Genomic DNA, 17,356 nt, shown 5'->3' on the forward strand with positions numbered 1-17,356 from the left:
CTTTCCCATGTCAGTTTTGATATATCATGGGTCAACATAAGAAATTAAATGGGAATGTGAGAGTAGTTTTGCAGAAACTGTAGATGGCATGTAAAGTCAGCAGACCACATGGAGCTTATGAGGCAATACTTAACCCAAATTTTACAATAAGGTACTGTATATATCCCATAAAATAAAACAAAAAAAATTAGATTTCATTTCTGGAACAAAGGGATGGTAGAACAATTTTACAAGGATTTTCCAGATTATGGGGTGAGAGGAGTACTGTATCCCTAAGCTTTGGGATGTGGAAGGGATAGCTGTGTTTATACAAATGAACCTTAGATTTAAAACATAAAATCCTGATCTAGTACTCAGTACAATGCCTATCAGATAGTAGGTGCATAATAAATACTTGTTGACTTGATTAAGTGTTCCCTTGAACGTCAATCATACCATACATATCAACTTCCTATTGGATATTTCACACTGCCCATATCCATCCTCTGCTCTGTATAGACAAACCACCAGTCTATTGTAGAACCGTAGAATCTCAGAGTTGGAAGTTAAGCAAAAATAAGCAGGCCATTGATCTTTCTAGTCCATTATAACAGCATATATTCCACAAGCAGCATCCCTAACCCTGCTATCTTCCTTTATCTCTTCTGGCCTTTGTGGCCAAACTCCTCGAGAAAGCTGTCTCCAGTAGGGTACTTCCCCTTCCTCTCCCGTCATTCACCTCTTAATTCCTTGCAATCTAGTTTCTGACCTCATCATTTCACCAAAAGCACTCTCTCCAAAGTTAGCATTGGTCTCTTAGTTGTCAAATCCAATGACCTTTTCTCAATCTTCACTCTCCTTAACCTCACTGTAGCCTTTAACACTGCTGTCCATCTTCTCCTTCTTGATCTTCTCTTTTTCTAGGTTTTTAGGGCTTCACTATCTCCTGATTTTCCTTCTACCCTTTTGACTACTCCTCTGTCTCCTTTGATGGTTTCTCCCCTAGAATACACTCTCTGACTGTAAGTGCCCCTCAGGATTCTGTCCTGAACCTTTTTCCTCTTTTTCCTCTTCTTGAGAGCAGGAACTGTTCTTTGATTCTTTTGTGTCTTAGTATTGGCACATAGTAGGAACTTAATAAATGCTTATTGATTGAAATCTCCTCTGAGCCAAGATTGGTCATTATGATTACAAAATACTCAACTTATCTTGGTTGTTCTTTTTGTTTACCTTTTTGAAGGCATTGTAAAAAAGAAGCAATTAGTTGGCCTAGGGATAAAGTACGGGACTTGGAGTCAAGATCTGAATTTCAGTCTTCCCTCAGATACATACTAGCATTCGCCTCTTTGAGCAGGGAGGACAACCACCATCACTAGCAGTTTGTCCTTGAGCACATCACTTGTCAGCCTCAGTTTCTCATCTATAAAATGGGGACAATAGAAGAACCTACTTCATGGGTCTTTAAGGATGAAATGTAATAACACAAAAATACTATGCAAACACTAAATATTATCATTATCATTATTATTATTTTGATGAGGCAATTGGGGTTAAGTGACTTACCCAGGGTCACGCAGCTAGGAAGTGTAAAGTGCCTGAGACCAGATTTGAACTCAGGTCCTCCTGATGTCAGAGCTGGTGCTCTATACACTGAACCACCCAGCTGTCCCTCTCTTATTATTTTTTATTTTATTTTCCTAATTCTCCTTACTTCACTCTGCATTATCAATTCATGTAGGTCTTCCTTTTCTGAATTCCTTATATTGGTTGTTCTTATCGTATAATAATGTTCTATTACACTCACATATCATAATTTTTTAGCCATTTCCAGTCAATGGGCACATTCATTTGTTACCCATTTCTTACCACTTTTTCTTACCAATTTCTTACCAGTATATCCTGTTATAAATGTCTTCACAAAATATTTTGGTGTATATGGGACTGTTATTTCTAGCTTTAATCTACTCAAAGGATCTACGGGTCAAGAGATATAAAGAAATTAGTCCCTTCTCCCACACACCCATGATTCCAAATTGTTTTTCAGAATGCTTGGGTTTATTAACATTTCCACCAAAGATGAATTAGTGTGTTTTAAAGAGGGGTTTTCAACTAAAAGATATTTAAATAAGAAAAATTAAATAATTCTTATCCTCTCTTGTGACATAAACGGAGTGCCCACAGTGATTAAGATGCTCATTAGGTGCCTTGTTGGCTGAGGAAAAGGAGGGTTCTATTTTAAGAACTTTTTTTTGGATGGCAATTTGTGTCTCAAACATTTGCTGTACAGATTTCTTTTAACTAGATCCTATTGTAAAACATTGATAGTGACGATATCCCATATTCAAATTGGGTTCCAAGTGACCCACAAAATGGACCTGCTCCTTTACTGGTGGGCAGGCAAGTAGGCATTAGAGGCAAATGCCTTCCCCGAGTTCCTGGGGAGTGTCTGGTGTCTGTTCTTTCCCCAAAATAAAACACACAGGCGACAAGTTGCCTCTGGGAGGACGCCAACTCCTCCAGATTACTTCCTGCCCTTTTCAGATTCTTTCAGGCTGAGCAGTTTAAGGGACCTTTCGTGTCAGGAAATAAATACATGTCAAACATTTGGTTTATTTTTGAAATTGTTAAAATTAAGGAATTTGTTGAACTAAAATGATATACTTCATGCCATTAGAGCTCTTGGATCCAAGTTTGGGGACCAAGACGCTTTCCTTTGTCTGATTCCCTGAATATAGCTAAGGAGTTCACAAAATCAAATTTGTCTCATGAATATTTTTGAACTTTGAGATCACTTACGAAGAATGAGGAAATTAGAGGAGAAGCTTTCTCCTCACTTTTCTCCTATTGTTATTCAGTCATGTCTAACTTTTGTGACCCCCATTTGGGATTTTCTTGGCAGAGATAGTGGGCTGGTTTGCCATTTCCTTTTCCAATTCATTTTACAGATGCAAACAGGGTGAAGTGACTAGCTCAGGGTCATATAGCAGGAAGTGTATGAGGCCATATTTGAACTTAGTCTTCCTAAGATTAGGGCCAGCATCCTATATACACTGCAGTGCCACCTACCTGCCCCAGCCTTCTTCACAGGCCAATAAAGTTACTGCAAATCAAATGACCTTGGATCTAGTCCCAGCTTCTCCTTAACAAACCTGAGTATGACCTCAGATAAGTCATATCACTCTTCTTCATCTGTAAAATGGGGATTGTAATACTTGTCTTGACAACCTGCCAAGGTTGTCTTAAACATTAAATGAGATTCTGAATATGAAAGCAATTATGTTTATTCAAAGACCTAATAATTCTATTTAATTTCTTTTATTTAATATATAATTAATTTCTAATAATAGAAATGCAGAGAGGACTAGAGCAGAGAAGTTCTTTCAACAAGGCAGTTGAAGGCACAGTAGATAGATCGTGGGGCCTGGAATCAAGAACATTTGTGCTATCTTTGGTAAGTCGCTTAACCTGTGTCTCAGCTACCTCATCTGTAAAATGGGGACAATAAAGTGGTTGTGAGGATAAAATAAGATAATATTTGAAAAGTATTTAGCAGAGTACGTGGCACATAGTAGGTGCTGTATAAATGCTAGCTATGAAGGATTTGTTGACCAATTCCTATGTGCATGTCTCTGTACTTTGGAAAAAGTAATTGTAGCTTGGGCTTTAATTTAACTTGGTGATTTCCCAAATGGCATTTGAGTTGCTTTAGTAGCAACAGCAACCACATCTGGCTCTAAAAGCCCATAGAAATACTGGTTGTCACTTTATTAATAGCCCACAAAGGAGGAGAGTTTATAATTTTCTCGACCACTTGATAGGCTATTCCAAGTCGCCAGCCCAATGGTTCCTTCAGTCTTGATGCATGGTCAAAGCATCCCCTCTATGCACATGCACAAACAGTCTAGTCACACTAACTAATGGCTTCCAAGAACTAACCAAGGTTCAGCTAATCACTGGTCCAGGTTCTGAATGAATCTAGGTCTGCTATCCAATGTAGCTCAGGAGTATTAATATGGGTAAATCTCTGTAGATCTAGCTCCAACCCCATCTTTAAGAAATTTCCTGCTCTCTGGTGACCTTGTTTTTTAATTGCCATAGGCAATAAAATTCTGTGTGGCAATATAGGTTATCAAGGCTTTTTTGCAGGGTCCAGACTAGCCATTTCACTGGTATAGAGAAACCCAGTGAGGAAACTACATAGCAATGCAGAATGAGACCTGCTCTGTAAAGGCTATGGCCTTACAGGTATTTGGCTCACTAAGATGTTAAATGACCTAGCTAGGAATATCTAATACTATTTAGTACTTTATTTTTCCCCACTTCCATGTAAAAACAAATTTTAACATTTGTTTTTAAAACTTCCCTATATTGATGAAATCATATATTTAGACACATCACTTTCTAAAAACTAACACCAAGATAACCTCTTAAAAGCACTTCTTAGTGAATGATGTAAATGCATAGGATCTTACCTTTAGAATACCAACTATTAAGTAGGTATTTACAGATGATCTAAAAGTTCTGTGATTCATAGTCCCTCTCACTACCACATTTCTACCATTCCACAAATATTATTGAAGAATTGGAAGGGGACTGTGCAAAACAGAGCCATTTTGTGTATTTTAACTATTTTGTGAGTTTCCATGGCCAAAGAATTTCTTACCTCATGATGAGTGATGATCTGCTTTGTACTTAAAGTACTATCTTCAGGACCAGAAACTTTTCAAAGATAGAACCTACCAGAGCTTACATAGCCTTTTTGAGCTCAGGATTCCCTTTCTATGACACAGCCACTGAGAATTATTTTTATGTGTTATATACATTACTAGTGACAACTTGAGCAGAAGAAATAGCAGAAAGTATTTCATACAAGAGATGGGTTATGGGAAAAGGAGATGGACCAGACATGAAGCAAGAGTGAAGACTATATATGGATGGGTTGTGTGCCTACTTGGGTCCTGTATAATATTAAAAGGCATAAAATATGGCCTTTAGCACATTAAATGGACATAGGGAGAACATTGGAGAACACAGACAAGTGTCAGACAAGCTGAGAAGGTACAGGTAGGTTAGGAGGTACTACTAGAAAATTGTTCAGATCATGGAATCATCCAAGTCAGAGTAGTATAGGGAAAAATGATTGACTCTAAATTTTAGATACTTTTTTCTCTGTCTTTCAGGGAAAGAAGTCATTCGGTCAATCACTACTCAGAGATCAAGCCCAGAGCATGGCTCTAACTACTTTCCAGAGAAAGACACTAGTGTAATCTACCCCTGACTTGTCAAGTCCAAACAGTTGGGATTCTCCTTTTGTGGAATATGCAGTTGTCCCAGTGCTTCCTTTATTGACTACCTCCCATTTGATGCCTTTAATTTTTACATCACAATATATTGCTTCACTTCCCTAACATCATGGACCCTTCCCTCATAACAAAGTTAAGGAAAAGGGACCAAAAAGAACAAGCACATGTTTTCTTTAAAGTTCACAAGTCAGGATTGAATTATAAAAGTAAGGCTATGAGGATCATCTATGAAAGAACTATGATAATAACAGATTGTGCCAATGAATTATTTTACCTGGAGTCAAGCTTTTTTACTCTGCAGAAATGGGAGAATAAAATATTCCCTCAAGGAGCTCACCTTCTAATGAGAGAGGCAATGCTCAGAGAAATAGGTGTACATAAACCACATATAGAACAGATACAAGTAATTGGTGGGGTGGGGGGGAAGGAGAGGCTGCAATTTGAAATTTTTCAAAGCTGATTTTATTCTATTTTCAGTTCTGAATTTTTTCCCTCCTCCCATTGAAGGGAGCAATCAAGAAGTACAAAATCCAATAAAACTCCCAAACCAAACCAAACTCCCCTCCAGAGACTATTTTGTGGTTTTGGTTTTGGTTTTGTTTCTTTGTCTTCCTTGCACATAACAGCCAGAGAGAGGACAATGGGAACTGAGTGTGGTTGGCGGCATAGCATTTTCACTCTTTTTGTTGTTGTTGGCTTGCATTTTATTTTGCTTTTCCCTTTTTTTAACTGATTTGATTGGATTTTTCTTGTGTGGCACGATAATTGTATACATTGTATACAATTGTATACAATAATATAATTGTATACAATACAATTGTATACAATAATATAATTATATACAATGATAATTGTATAAATATGTATGCATATATTGGGTTAACATATATTTCTACCATGTTTAACATATATTGGACTACTTGCCACCTAGGGAAGGAGGTGGGGGAAGGGAGGAAAATTGGAACCCAAGGTTCTGCGAGGGTTAATGTTGAAGAATTGTCCATGCATATGTTTTGAAAAATAAAAAGCTTTAATTTAAAAAATTAACATATGCATGGTATATAGTAGATATACAATTAGTCCTTATTGGTTGAGTGGATCATTAATTTACAGTAGCTTATTATTCCAGTTCTGCAGAGTGAAATGAGCTTTTTCAAACACTCCAGATGAAAGAATTCATTAGCCTAGTCTATAATTATTGTGGTTTATGATGGGCATATAAACATTTATAGTAAAGTGAGACAGATTTCCTTATTGGCCATGTCTCTTCCCGAGATGTGCCTCAGTCTGCCCTCTGAGAGCCTCACCTTTCTATCTGGAGGTAGGTTGCATGTTTCATCACAAATCTGGAACTGTGGTTGATCCTTGTGACAATCTGTGTACTAATGGCAGGATTGGAATTAAACTCCTCAGTTTAAGGTCAGCTTTAGCCGTTATATGACCCTATCTCTGCTAAAAGGAAGATCAGAGAAAATCAATTATATCTTCTTAAATGTATATGAAAGATGAACTTAATAGACTCCCCCCGCCCTTTCCTTACTCTCCTCCACCTTCTTCCCCTCCATCCACTTTTTTTCCTTATAGTCTTTGGGGGTAGATTTTCTTCTTTATAACTAAACATTGAGCACGGTTTCACTTGGTATACAGAGAGATGTTGAGAAAAGGGAGTGGACATAGCTGTCCTTATTGACATAGAACCTCTTGTACGTGAAACAAGGCCAGGAATGTTAGAAGCCTAGACTTTTGGGAGAGCTAGGATGTGGAAGTGGCCTGTTTCTAAACAGATTATCCTGGGAATGTTTGGATAGTTCTCCCCTCCTCCCCACCCCTTTCATCGCCTAATGACTTCCCCCTTTTTCCTCTTTATAACTTAGGGCCAAGCAGAATTATTAAACTGGACCTAGGATCATTGATCTTATAGGATTAGTCATTTGGATGTCACCAGATCCAATGTCACCAAGATTAGAGATTGTTCCTAGCTCCACAGAGGGCTTTCCTGGACTCTGGGCTGTATCTCCTAGAGCTGGCTCAGCAGTCTTGGAGGCCAGGGAGGGGAATGCTGTCACGCCAGAGGTATGCAATGGGCCTTGGCAGCCTCCCCTTCCTGTTCTCCGAGACATAGATAGAGCACAGAGATGGCCAGCTGGGACTTTTCTGTTGCCAAAAGTCTCTTGAATGAGCTGGGGCTTTCACACAACACCTGGTCTCCCTGTCAGATTCCCTCCTCACCTTTGCCCGGCTGTGTGCTAGTTTCCTGATCACATGCTGTTCTACATTTGTACACAGGACCAAAGCCCTTCCAGGGATGTCATCTCATCTGATCCTTTTTTAAAAAGTGTTTTCTTCATGCTCTTTTTTATAACACTGTCACTTTATATACTCACCTCACTGAGGCAGATCCCTTCCTTGTAGTACATTTAAACAGAACAAATGGGCCACGTCTGAAAATGTGTGTCTCATTTGCCACCTATAGAACATCACCTCTCTGAGGGGACGGGAGTTAGGCTTTGCCATCCCATCAGCGTCCTGAAATCATGACTGCATGGAGCTGAGTCGAGAAATCTTCCTGAGTCATTTCCATCTACACCATTATAGTCATTATGAAGATTGTTCTCCTGATCCTGCTTACTTCACTCTGAATTCGTTCATGCAAATCTTTTCCAAGTTTCTTTGAATTATTGACATTCATATTCATATTCATCAATCAACTCAGAGTCACATGATCTAAGTTCAAGTTCTGACCATGGACTATCTGTGTGACATTGAGCAAGTCATTTCCCACCCCTGATATTTTCTCATCTATAAAATGAGGGTGTGGGACTTGATTACCTCTGAGGTTCCTTCTAGCTTTAGATCGATGATTCCATGATACTACACTTTGTTCGGTCATTCTCCAATATAATACCCATCCGCTTTCCTTTTAGTTCTTTAACGTTACAAAAAGTACTGTTATGAATATTGTTTTTCAATATATGAGACCCCTTTCTTCTGGCTTTGATCTCTTTGGCCATATATGTCTAGTAGTGATATCACTAGAAAAAGGGTATCTAGAACTCAGTGATTTTTTAAGAAGATGATAGGAAGGAAGGAAGGAAACAAGCAATTTTTTTTACCTATTATTTTAGAAGAAAGAAAACAAGCATTTATCAAGTGCTTATTATTTGGCAGATACAGTGTATAACACTTTAAAGATATCTCATCTGATCCTCACAACAACACTGGGAAGTAGGTCCTATTATAACTCCCATTTTATAGTTGAGAAAACTGAGGCAGACCGAGGTGAAGTGACTTGGCTAGGGTTACCCAGCTGGTAAGTTTCTGAGGCCAGATATGAATTCAAGTCTTCCTGACTTCAGGCCCAGTGTTTTATCATGTCATCTAGTTGCCTCCAAGGGGAGGGCTTGGACCAGTGAATTTATTGATAAAGAGAACTCCCAGATGAAGAAACTCCTCAGAACCTACTTGGTGTCTTTGTAATCTCAGAGTTGCTTAGAATGCTGAGAGGGTGAAGTGTCTTGCTGAGGATCAAATAGTCAATATATATCCAGGTCTCCTTGGCTCCAAGTCTACCTCTCGATTTGCCATATTGCATTGATCCTCATGGCTTTGAGGGTGTTATTGTTGTTAACACAATTCCAGCTTTTTTAGAACAGTTGGACTAATTCACAACTCCACCAACATTGCATTAGTGTGTGTCTGTGCGTGTGTTCCCATAACACATACATTTTTCCCTCCAACATTTTTCATTTTCCTTTTTTGCCATCTTTGTTGATCTGATAGCTGTGAAGTAAAAACCTCACAGTTGTTTTCATTTATATTTGTATCTGTATTCATTCTTTCACATGTTTGTTGATAGTTGACATTTCTTCTTTTGAAAACTGTCTGCAGACTGAAAAACTTAAGAATTCTGATCAATTCAAAGGCTGATTGTGACTCTAGAGGACTAATGAGAAAAGCTTTCCTGGTAGAGGGATAGGGGACTCTGGTGCAGAATAGGACATATATTACTGGATACAGCAAATGTTTACATTTCTTTAACTTGATTACAAATATTTATTTAAAGGATTTAATTTCTCATTTTTCCTTTTAATTGAAAATAATAGTAAGGCCCAAAAAGAAAAGAAAGGAAAGAAAAGGAAACAAGAAGGAAAGAAGAGGAAGAGAAAAGGAAAAGGAAGAAGAGGAAAGGAAAAGATAAGGGAAGGGAAGGAGAGGAAGGGGAAAGGAAGGGAAGGAGAGGAAGGGGAAGGGAAGAGAAGAGAATTTTCAAAATACATGCAAAAATATTTTTTAACCTTCATCCTTGCAAAACCCTGTGTTTCAATTTTTTCCCTCCTTTCCACCCTTCCTGCCCCTCCCCTAGATGGCAAGCAATTCAATGTATTTGTTAAACATGTGTGATTCTTCTATACATATTTCAACAATTATCATGCTGCACAAGAAAAATCAGATCAAAAAGAAAAAAACTGAGAAAGAAAGAAATAAAAGCAAGCAAACAACAAAAACAATGCAACTACTATGTTGTGATCTACATTCAGTCCCCATAGTTAAAGTATTTTTAAATGCATGGAAGAAAACTGAAGTGAGATCAGAAAGGACAGATCAATAACTTTAAAATGTATATATTTACATTTAATTGAATATTATATATTATATCATGTCATATAAATATATAATGCACATCATACATTATGAACATATGATATCTTATATAGAACATATAAATAGTATTAATTTGTTATTTTCAAAGAAAACCAAACTGTACATAATAGTGATTTGAAATTTCATGTACAATCTTCTTTTTCTGTTCAGTTTGGTATAGGAAAGTGTTCATTTTCCTTGAGACCTAGAGTGAGGAGTCACTTGAGGCAAGGAGGCCATCCAACAGACTATTGCAATAGTCCAGGTAGGAGACGCTGAAGGCCTGAAGGCCTGCAGGCCTGCAGTGGGGAAAGTGTCAAAGGAAAGAAGGCGGATGTAGAGAGGAGATAGTTCAGAGTTAGAAATGAAGGAGATGGATATATGGGCTGAGAGAAAGGAAGGAGTTGAGGATGACACTTAGGGTTGCAAGCCAGGGGGTCTGGGAGGATGGATGGTGATGCCCCTACAGTAATAGGCAAATTAGGTGCTGTTTTCCTTCTGTTCTAATGGGCTGATTCTACATTTCTTTTTTTTTTAAAGTTTGGTAACATATATCAATAAATAAAGGTTTTGAAATGGAAATCTAGACTTCAAAAACATGCTTCATATTTCCAATGTGGAATTTGTACTTTTTATAATGAAATAATAATACTAGTGGGGTTTATATAGCTCTTTAAGGTTTCTAAAGTGCTAGACATTTCTCATTTGGTCCCCATAGCAATCCAGTGAGGTAGCTGTTCTTATCATTCCCATTTTACAGATGAGGAAAATGAGGATGAAAGAGGATATGTAATTTATCTAGGGTCACACTAAGTAAATATCTGAGGTGAGATTTAAATTCAAGTCTTCCTGACTCCAAGTTCAGTGCTCTACCCACTCAGCCAGTTAGCTACTATGTTCAGTATATGGAAAACATAGCTATTTGAGTATTTTGGTGTTCTATGGAGCCACAATTTCTCTCGGAGGACTCATTCTTTTGACTTATCTTTTGTTACCTTCTGAGATGGCTGCTTTGGGAGCTCCCACACAGAGCATGAGCTGTAAATCTGCTTTGAGAGCTAACAGAGCACTAGACGCTGTCTGATATTTTGTTCTGGGAAGCTCAAAGGAGTTCCTAATCAATGAGAATCCCGCTCTTGGAACTGTTTTGTATTTCCTTTCACTGTTTTCCTAGTTTTATGTAATAGTTCTCTACCGTACAGTCAACGTTCCTGACTTTCTGTGGCCTGCAAAATCATTTCCTCCATCAAAATGAAAATTAAAAATTTCTCCATTGCCAAGTAAGCTCCTAGCAATTTGGAACTATACTCAAAAAGTTATCAAACTATGCATACCCTTTGATCCAGCCATGTTACTACTGGGCTTATACCCCAAAGAGATACTAAAGAAGGGAAAGGGACCTTCATGTGCCAAAATGTTTGTGGCAGCCCTTTCTGTAGTGGCTAGAAATTGGAAAATTAATGGATGCTCATCAATTGGAGAATGCCTGAATAAATATATGAATGCTATGGAATATTATGGAATATTATTGTTCTGTAAGAAATGACCAGCAGGATGATTTCAGAAAGGCCTGGAGAGACTTACACGAACTGATGCTGAGTGAAATGAGCAGAACCAGGAGATCATTATACAGTTCAACAACAATACTATATGATGATCAATTCTGATGGACGTGGCCATCTCCAGCAATGAGAGAATCCAAATCAGTTCCAATTGATCAGCGATGAACAGAATCAGCTACACCCAAAGAAAGAACACTGGGAAATGAGTGTGGACCACAACACAGCATTTGCACTCTTTCTGTTGTTCTTTGCTTGCATTTTTGTTTTTCTTCCCAAGTTATTTTTACCTTCTTTCTATATCCAATCTTTCTTTTACAACAAGATAATTGTATAAATATGTATACATATATTGTATTTAACATGTTTAACATGTATAGGACTACCTGCCATCTAGGGGAGGGGGTGGGGGGAAGGAGGGGAAAAGTTAGAACAGAAGTTTTTGCAAGGGTCAATGCTGAAAAATTATCCATGCATATGTTTTGTCAATAAAAAGCTATAATAATAATAATAAATAAAGTAAGCTCCTTGAGAGCAGGGATTATGGGAAGAAAACAATCAACATAAAGAAACTGAAAAGGGGCAGGGGAAAATAAAGGAATCTGACTAGGATTTTGTAGTCCAGAGAAAGTCAGGATCAGGGCCAGGAGGGGAATGAAGGCAGCTTGGTTTTAGTCCCAGGAGGAACTCACCAATGAGGGAAAAGGAACAAGTCTTACAGAGGGATATTTCAGGATGTGCAGGCCACTGTCATAGTGCAATATTCCAAACTCAGTGTCTAACGTAGTTAGAGCTTGATAAATATTTTCTTCCTTCCTCTCTTCCTTCCTTCCTTCCTTCCTTCCTTCCTTCCTTCCTTCCTTCCTTCCTTCCTTCCTTCTTTCCTGTAGGCTTATGAAGTAGAGGGCTACCATGGATGATCCAGCTAAGCCACAGTGTTAGAGAAGGAAATGGAAAAAAAAATGTGCCACTATTTTGATAAAGATCTGTCTTTATTATCAGTGATGGCGAAACATCTTCATTTGGACACCTTAGCAGCTGAGGTGCTATACATTAAAATGTAACCTAGACTAATGAAGCTGGAAAGAGTAACTGGACCAGATTAAATACTAAAAGAATCCACAATCAGTAGCTGAAACTTGAAAGCATTAAGGCCCATTGCATAAGATATTTCAAAAACAATGTAAAAAATCATGGATATTACTTCCAAAAAGATATCAGTAACTCCCAATCTAAATGCCTAATTTCTCATCTTTATAAAAATTACCTATACAGATACTAAAGCTATCCTTGATTTTAAAAAATATGAGAAGGACATGGGAAGTTTTCACAAAATAATTTTCTATCACAGACCACTTCTCTAGTTATATGGTTAGCTGAGAGTAAAGAATAAGAAAAAGCTTTTTTTTTTCTAACATCATTACTATTTCCCAGTAATAGGAGGGAAAAGATCCCTCTATCTTTTCTTGTAATAAAGGTATACAGATAAACCACACAAACTTATTCTTCATTTTGCTGCTAGCCTACTACCTCTATGTCAACTCTCTTCTGGACAGATTAGCTACTGTATCCATCACAGTTCCTTGGTCCCTGTGATAGAGATGTTGTGTTAAAGAGGATCCAGAGTTGAGCTATGAAAAGTCATCAACTCAGTAGGCTATAAAAAGGATGAAAAGAAACAGTGTGCAGTCTCTGGGTCCTGCCTGACTTACAACAAAATTCTCTTTTGTTCTTTCAGTGAGAGGGAAAGAGCATTCCTCCTTTTTCCGCTTGCCCACTTGCAGCTATTATGCCAAAGAGTTCACAGTTGGAGGTTAATAAATGCTTGCCGGTTGTTTCCCAGAATGATTGGATCACCTCACCACTCCAAAAATGATAATATCTTCCTACAGCCCCACCAACATTTACTGTTATCATCATTTATCAATTTTGTCAATCTCATGGCGAAACCTCAGAATCATTTCAATTTGCATTTGTCTTATTAATGGTGACCCAGAGCAATCATTTCGATTGTCGGTGATAGTTGGTACTTTGTTTAAACTGCTGGTACTTAATGTGACAAGAGAATTTCTGGCCCTGGCTTCTTGCCACCACTGTTCTCAGCCTCTATCTTGAACTTCCTGACATTGTTTGCTTGAAGCAAGTGGGTCACACATCCTGCAAAATCAAGCTTGGCATGTAAACCTCAGCTCCAGTTTTGACTAGTTTGTCCCCCGACTTGACCGATGCAGCTAGCCTTATCCTCCCTTTCTGTTGTTTGCTTCCTGATGTGTATATTCTTATCTTCCCCACCTGCCTTCCCTACAATTCCATTGTACCCATCCTGCTCATGTATTCCCATTCTATATAAGGTTACTAAAAATCAAGACTCTGGGCTCAATGACTGGTAAGTTTTCAGAGTAGCCTACTTCTGAGTATAATAAAACTGTAGTTACTATCTCGTGCCATTGAGGCAGTGATTAACATCATACCTAATTAATAGATCCTTGAATATTTTTTATTTCAATATCTATCCTTTGAGCCCTTATCTATTGAAGAATTGTTCCTGGTCTTAAATATTTGTATCAATGACAATTTTATCAGAGAGAGCTGATTTGAGGATATTTTCCTAATGTCAATATTTTCTCTTCTTACTTTAATTAAGTTGATTTTGTTTGCACAAAAGCTTCTTGATATTACATAAACAAAAATGTATATTTTGTCACTGCTCCTTGGAGTTGCTAAATGGTACAGCCCTGAATAGAGTGCTGGCCCTGAAGTCAGGAAAATCTGAGTTCAAATTTGAGCTCATGACAGAGAAAAACTCCAGATGAATTTTGTTATTATTTTTCTAGCTATATAAAATAATGTTGGAGGAATTTAATTGGTATGAATGAATGAAGATTGAAACATACTCTTTTTTTACTTTAAAAAATCAAATTTGCACTCAGATACTTACCGGCTATGTCACCCTGGGCAAGTCACTTCACCCTGTTTGCCTCAGTTTCCTTACCTGGAAAATAAGCTGGAGAAGGAAATGGCAAAGCACGCCAGTCTGTCTGCCAAGAAAACCCCAAATGGGGTTACAGAGAATCAAACATGACTGAAAAACAACTAAAAAGCTATCTCTTCTTGGGCCCTTTCTGTTCTCCTTTAGGTTTTGCACAACAAGAGCTTTTTCTGACATATCATGTAAGAGATTGGTCTGAACCCAATTTCTGCCCATTTCTTTTCAATATGGAGATGCTCCTGGGTAGACTGTGTTCTTAGTTTGGCAAACACTGGGCTATTGTATTTGATTGTTTCTATGTCTTCCTTATCTAGTCCATTCCACAGCTCTATTTTCAACTTTTCGACAAGTGCCAAATAGTTTTGATGATTACTACTTCATAATAGAGTTTGACATGTAAGAACCCTCATCCTTTTTCATTTCCACTTTTTCCCATCATCCTTGACCTTTTGGTCCTTTTTTGTTATGTTCAGTTGCCAAATTGATGTTTCTAAAGCACAGGTCCTCCTCAAGAAACATCAATGGCTCCCTTTTGTCTCTGGGATAAAATCCAAACTCTTCTGCTTATTATCAAGGTACTGATAACGTACAGATGTTAAAGCCCTCCACAGTTGCAAGGCAACCCCCTTTTAAACTGTCATTATATTATTGCCTCTCACACACTTCCTGCCTTTCCGTAGGGTGTTTTCCTTGGCTAGAATTTTCTCCTTCCTCACTTCTGCCTTTTGGAATGATGAGCTCTCTTAAAGGTTTAGCTCAAGTGCTATATCCAATATAAGACATTTATTATTCCTCCCAGGTCCCCTCCCCCTCCCCTTCCATCTCCCCAGTTAGTCAGCATTTACTTTATATATGTAGTAGGCTCTCTCAGCTTATGTTCCCAACCCACACCTGCACTTATGTGTTGAATCCCCACAGGGTAGCAGACAGTAGTCTGGTACACAATCACTTGCCTCAGCATTCTAAGGAAACCCAGAAGGTTTGTAACAGCAAGGGGGCACTGCAGTGGCTACAGCACTAGGCCTGGTATCAGGAAGATGGGTTCAAATCCAGCCCCAGACACCTACTAGTTGTGTGACTCTATGCAAGTCACTTAATTTCCGCCTACCTCAGTTTCCTCATCTCTAAATTGAGGATCATAATAACACCAAATTTGGACAGCCAAAGAAAATATTCATCTTTTTTGAAGGATAGCAAATAGACCAGTGTCACTAGATTGAAGAATAAGTTATAAGAAGATTGGAAAAGTAGAGCCAGATTAAAGGGTTCCTGTAAGTATCAAATAATATAGTATTTGCTTTTTACTTAGCACAATGCCTGGCACTTAGTAAGTACTTAGTAAAGTTTTCTTCCTCCCTCTTTTCCTTTCTTCCTTCCTTCATCACTCCCTCCTTCTTTCCTTCCTTCCTTTTTTCTGTTTGTTCATTCCTTCCTCTCTTCCTCCCTTTCTTCCTTCCTCCCTCTTTCTCTTCCTTCCTTCTTTCCTTCCTTTCCCTCCCTCCTTCCTTCCTTTCCTCCTTTTTTCCTTCCTTCCTTTCTTCCTCCTTCCTCCTTCCTCTCCTTCCCTCCTTTCCCTCCTTCCTTCCTCTCCTTCCCTCCTTTCCCTCCCTTCCTTCCTTCCTTCCTTCTCTTCCTTTTTTCCTTCCTTCCTTCCTTCCTTCCTTCCTTCCTTCCTTCCTTCCTTTCTTCCTTCCTTCCTTCTAATGCTTATGAGTCCTCATCTGATACATTCACTATATGTATTAATCAGCTGACACCAATTAGCTTTTACCAAGGGATATTTATTAAGGATGTATAGTGTAGACAGAAAGTACAAACACATCCCCCAAATTTGGCAGCTCATTGTCTTCTGCATATCCGATGGCTCTGGAGAGAGTGGATTCAAAGTTATAGTTGTAGCTTCTAATGCAATGAGTTCACATTTCGGCAACATGTGGAGCCAAGAAGAACTTGTAGGCTGACCCTAGGGAGTCCTTTCTCTCCTTATTGAGTCCTCACTAAGTTTGAGTCAGACTGTGGCATCACAGTGGATGAGTTCCCCTCTTGCTCCACAGGACTGGTTCCTTCCAATGAGCCCTATGCTAGCTGGGTCATATTGGTAACTCCCGCTGCTGGATCCCGGGATCTCTGCTACTGACTAGAGCTGCTGAGCAGACTTCTGAGTTTTTGAGCTTCACAGCGTCAGAAGGTGGTTACTCTCATATCCAGATAGTCATTTCCTTCAAGTCAGGAAAGAATAAAGCAAAAGAAACAGATTTCATATGTTTACAGGTTGTTATCATTGTTGTTTGCCCTCCATTCTCCAATAGGACATTGACATCAGGGAGGCGTTGCCACGACATGCACGTGAATTGGATGTAAGTGAGGGAAGGCTGGACAAGATCACCTGCTTTACTTTCCCCTCCAGAGCCATCTGAGTCTAGTGGCCAGATAGAAATCAGGAACACAGAGATGGTTCTGGATGCAATGGGAGACCTTGGCTTTTTTAAGTTAAGGTCTTTACCAAGAGCTTTTTTCTTTTCTTTCTTCTTTCCCCTCCCTTCCCTCTGTCCACATAGGGTATCGTATTGATATCATACCTGCTGATGCTCTGCACAAAGGAATATAAATTTGATTGCTGAAATCTCACAAGATATCCTGGGGTTTATAGGTTAGGTTTTTTATTTCTTTCTTAAAGACCATACTTCCAAATCACTCTGGCTCTCCTTGGTTAGTTAACAATGGATCCCAGGTCAAGCCTCACTTGATCATTATTTGGTCCTTGATTGTCTCAGAGTAATTGTATATAGTGTTTCTGTTTTGACCAGAAACCCTGATGATCTTCCCCTCTCAGACTGAGATAGATAAATAGATAGATGTAGGGATAGAGACTTTTGACTAGATAA

This window comes from Antechinus flavipes, chromosome X (genome assembly GCF_016432865.1).
Source record: "Antechinus flavipes isolate AdamAnt ecotype Samford, QLD, Australia chromosome X, AdamAnt_v2, whole genome shotgun sequence".
Taxonomy (NCBI): domain Eukaryota; kingdom Metazoa; phylum Chordata; class Mammalia; order Dasyuromorphia; family Dasyuridae; genus Antechinus; species Antechinus flavipes.